This window comes from Sarcophilus harrisii, chromosome 3 (assembly GCF_902635505.1).
Source record: "Sarcophilus harrisii chromosome 3, mSarHar1.11, whole genome shotgun sequence".
Taxonomy (NCBI): domain Eukaryota; kingdom Metazoa; phylum Chordata; class Mammalia; order Dasyuromorphia; family Dasyuridae; genus Sarcophilus; species Sarcophilus harrisii.
This window is the reverse complement of record NC_045428.1, coordinates 45402708-45408140: the sequence shown is the minus strand read 5'-3', so window position 1 is coordinate 45408140 and position 5433 is coordinate 45402708.

The following is a 5433-nucleotide window of genomic DNA, read 5'->3' as shown; positions in this document are numbered from 1 at the left end:
AAATCCATAAAGCAAAGGGGATGTTTTTGTTTTAAAAGAGCATTGCTTTCTATTTTTAATTCTGATGAGCACTTTAGCATTTGCCACATTTTTTTTTTGTCCTTTCTCCCCTTGTTCTGAATTTATAGCCTAAAAGGGGAATCAACAATATAACTTAAAGAATAAAATCAATCAGGATAATTCCCTTTAACACCCCAGCTCAAATGAGTAGTTTACTTTTGTGGTCCAAAGACCTCATATGTAGTATATTCTTTCTGAGGTGTGCCTGAGAAGAAAGAGTTTAGAAATTGGATCTTCAATGGAAAAGATGGGTAACTGCATTATTAAATAGATAGATATTTTCAGGTGACCTCTATCCATATTCATTTTATCAAGTAAATTGAAAAACTACAATCAGCCCCCAAATTGTCTCTACATCATTTTGATAACAATCAAATAATACGGAGTGATTACTAAGTAATTAGTCTTTTAAATCATTTGATCATTCATGCAAGGATTACTCCAGTGGCCTTATATTGCAGAACTTTTTTTTTTATTAAAAAGAAATTCTAAAGTCCTATAGTTGAAACTAATTCAGTAGCACCTTGCTAGTGCAGATTCAGATGTACATACATATATGTTCATATATGTATTTATTTGTGCAAATAAATACATGTTTACACACACCCACCAGTTAATATCAAAATCACAGGCCATATTGCATCCCTGGAAATGGAATGGTTCTGTTCTTAACATGGTTAGCCTATAGTAGTTAGCCCTAATGGAATGAAATGTATGTTCACCTTAATAGGGTGTTTAAAAGAACATTTAATTGACAGAAGCATAACAAATTTTCAATAGCAGAATTTCATTTCCATAGAGAAAAATTCTTAGTCTTTAAGCTGACACTACACTTGCTAGTCCGTATGTTACTCTTTCACCAATTATCCAATGATTATGAAAAAAGTATACCAGATTGTACTGGTGGTTATTATTCAAAAAGTACTGATTGTACTACCACTAATATAATAATAATAATAATAACATTTGTATAGTACTTTACAATTTGTAAAGTGCTTCTTATAAGTTGTCTCCTTTGAGTTTCACAGGGACCCCATGAAGAAGGTAATGCTAAAGCCTAACGAGCTTTTCAGGGAAAACAACACATTATTGTAAAAACTATTAATTATGACAATGTCAAACACACTCTGTTCTCTAGCATCCATTGCAAATAATACACTTTGTCATACCACGTGTTGAAACGACTCAAGAATTCCAAATGGAAACTCTTGTGTTTTCCAGAATACTATTAAGTCATTTTGGACACTGCTAAGTTTCACCAGCTTCAGTGATTGATTATGATTACCATATGAAAAAGAATTAATAGAATATACAGCAAGTTAAGCAGTCATAGACTTGAATACATACCTTCCAGATAAACAGAATCTCTTTCACATTGGCTTTCTCAATAGATATTTTACAAATATCTATTAGACCTTTTCAAAAAAAATTTTTCTCCCAAAAGAACACCTGGGCAAAATAATTTGTCATTACAATTTGTGCAGTACTCTTAGGACAATCGGTAACCACCTAACTCTTGCTGCACCTAAAGTCTACAAACTCTTACACAAAGTCTCTGGCTCTAATGGAAAGGTATGCCCCATTAAATATAACAACAAAGGGTCACAGAAGATCATTAATACCAGAATGCAAATCTTGTCTACTGGAAACTGTTTATAGAGGGCAAGACATGACTCTTCTCCTTCCCCCGCCCCCCACACACATTAATGTACTACATTAATGTAGTAATTAGTGTGCTACAAAGAAAGCTTGATTAGTAATTTTCTACATTTCTATTCCTCTTGTTGGTTATATCATGTAAGTACAGAAATGAGAATAAAGAAAATGCCCAGTGTGGGAATACAAATGTTTGCTGAAGTAATACATTTTAAGACATGAAATTTTGCTTAAAAATCCTAAATCTCATTCAGGGACATTTAATAAAATACAGAGACAAATCAAAATATATAAGAAAAAAAAAGTATAACTCTAGTTTAGGAGGATTTGATCTGGGATTTGTGAACTTTATTTTAACATTTTGATAGCTGTATTTCAGTATTTCAATCCATATTTTCCACAAGTATTTCATATTTCTTTTGAAATCCTATGCATTTTATTTTATGCATTGAAAAATACAGTTTTCAAAAGGGGCCAGAATTCCCTCCATTTTTACCAAAGAGTTCACAGAATAAAAAGATTAAAAGGTCCTATTCTTTCTCCTGGCCACTCCAAACACATACTTCTAAGCTTGCTCTTTAGATCACATTTTACTGTGAAAATCATAGTTACAAGATACAACTTTAGGCTTTTAATACACACCAAAGTAAGGTATGCAAATATTACACAGAATATCATGGGATTGTAGAGATATGCATTTTGTTATTGAATTTTCCAGACTTTTTTCCAAAATGAGTAAATTGTTTTAATAGATGATAGTTTGAGAGATGCTTTGTTTAAATGCCAAAATTTCTTCCTAATTAGTTTCATTCTCTCTTTTCTATCCTATTTTCTATCAGATAACGTGGCTTAATCCTCTAGGTTTTCTCCCTCCTTGGTGATAATACTGCCATTGGTTTTATAAGTGGCTTTCTTCCTACTAACTTCTCTCAGCAAGTACAGGAAGTTCTTCTCTAAATTCCAGATTAAGTGAAGACATAACCCAAGTAGAACAATGAACATCCCTAATATATGTGTTCATTTGCCCTCTCCTTCACCTTAAGCCTAAATCTGATGCAATAGGCAAGCTAGAAATTCAGATAGGAAAGGAAGTTTTGACCATTTGAGATGCCTTTTTGGTTTATTCACATAGTGGATTTCAGCACAGACTTTCAAAAGGAATTACCTTGGTTGAAAGCTATGTAGTAATAGAATCAAAAAGTTCCTGCATGAAATATGTCTCTCCTGATTTCAAGTCACTATTCTCTTTTTAGAGAAAAACCCCTAATAGAAATTAATACAAATTAAAAGCTGTATCATTTTCTAATTCATTATTTGGAATTTCACCCTGTATAGTCCTTATTATCTCCATTTTAGTTGATGCCTGTAGCCCTGTAATCATTTTATTTGTGTTTATGAAGGAAATTGCATTTCCTTCAATTATGAACATGTTGCTGCTATTTTAGTTGCCCATAACTTTTTTTTCAAAAAAAAAAGGCCAAAAGCCATACTTGTGTTGTTTTATTTTTGCTGCAATAAACATTATATCTAATGTCCTATGTCTAAACTGTTGTTCATTACCACCCTGTCCTCTTTTTTTGTATTATAGCTTTCCTAGTATTGCATCTCCATTCTCTTGAATATCTAATGTGTTGATATTATTTTCTCTCGACTCTCATTATTTCAAGCACGACCCAAAGTAAACAATGTATTTTCCATTATTTACTAAAATTGCTTTTAAACTACTTTTTAGGGAAGTTTTAATATGCAGAGGACCTTAATGCATGAGCATGAATCTCTTTTAGACTAACAGAAGTAAACCAATTTAAATACCTTGATGCCAAAATGAGACATAATTTAACAAAAATAGAAATATTTCAAAAGCCAATCAACACTTTAGACATTTTGAAGATGATAATGAATCAGAATTAATGTTTTTAAATGGTAAAGTCAAACATGTGGCTCTGTTTGTAGTTTCTTGCTTAGAGAAATGTGTTAGTTAGACATCTAGAATACGGATATGTTAGAAAAAACTTTCTGAGTTTAGAGTTTCAAATGAAATGGTTTGAAATCATACTATGTTTCTTATTCTCTTTACTTGTTCTATTTCAGAGCCAGAAAAGAAACCATAGAAGTGAGATTTGTTTTAAAAGTCACCCTTTTTCTGTCTTATTTTGTCTCTTTTCCTTAGGAAGAATAGTTAAATTAAAAAATATTTTTTCATGAATGGAAATGCTCATTTAACTATAGTTACACTAATTATTAGTCAATGTTTTTTGGTACAGATTTGGTTTTGTTTTCTGGTCAACTATATGAATATCATTCAAAGGATTTCTTGATGTATCAATGTGGTCTCCAAATTTGAAACTAGGAAAACATAAACTGGTCTCTCTGCTTCACATTTTCAGAAGGATAAGTGAGGGGGTGTTGAGAAACCTGGTAGAATTTTCACAAGGCAGATAGTAATTACCCAACCTGGATGGGGGCCAGGACACTAGGGTTTAACACTCCTGTTCTTGCAGAAAAGGTCATGGGAACTTTAATAAGCTGGAGTAGTAAAGACTTTAGTTTCACATATAATAATATTAATGTTATAGTTCTAAATCATCCTTAAAATTTCAAAATAAAAAAAAAAGTTAGCAAAGGAATGAAATGACTTGAAAATTATGTGACTAGAAGTCCTACAAAAAGAATTCACTTAACATACTTTGTTTGTTTTTGCTTTCATCTATGCCCCCACCAAATATGATAAAGAAATAGCCTAAGAAGTCTGGGTTTCTATTCAGAAAAAAATGCAGATCAACTGCAGGATTATACGACAGTGTTTCAGGCAAACTCAGCCAATGGCTATTGGGTTGCTGGAGCTAATTTCAGACTCAGCCTTTCAAGGTGGTAACAACAATTTCCCCTAAACAATAATCTCTTTTGATTTTGAACATCATTGTAGAGATTTTGCTGGGCTTATGTTCTTGTTTCCCAGGACAAGGACTCCACAGAAAAGCTGATACTCTACAAAAGTATACTAGATGGATTGGATGCTTTAAGTGACCCCCATAATCATAGGATATGGGGCTGATGATCCTCTAAATAATCAATTTACTTTGGTACAATTTCTTGAAACACATATTCATACAAACATATATACACTGCTTTTTTTTCTGATATAGCTCACATAACATTGAAACTGATTAAAATAATATAGTGTCTCTAGTATGCTTCTTAGAGAACGGTTATTTCCAAACAAACTTTGGAGTTATGGTTGGGATTTCTGCAAAAATTATGTGTAGTGAACACTGCCAGGTCACCCTCCCACTGTTCCCATCTGCATTCAACTTAAAAACATCAGGAAGGAGTTGCCAATTGCAAACCCAATGTAATGATGTGATGACCTAATGATGAAAAGCTGGAGTTCAGCCAAAAACTTTTAAAGTCACATAGCCAGAATTTTCAATGAGATTGCTTCTGTTAATCACTAGTCAAATAATCTTACCTAAAAGATTATACTACAAACCATCCATATAACAAATAAAAATAAGTGAATGAAACATTTCCATGATGATTCCATGACTGACTGCCTGCAGTCAGACAATAAACTTATTGCTGGCACTTTGAAATAGTAATGACCCAAACACCTTCCTCTTTCTAGAAAATGCAAGTATTGGGATGAGTTTTTAAATCCCTGACAGTTGATTCTGGTGGACTGCAAATCCAGTCATTTTCCATTCATTGTTTCATTTG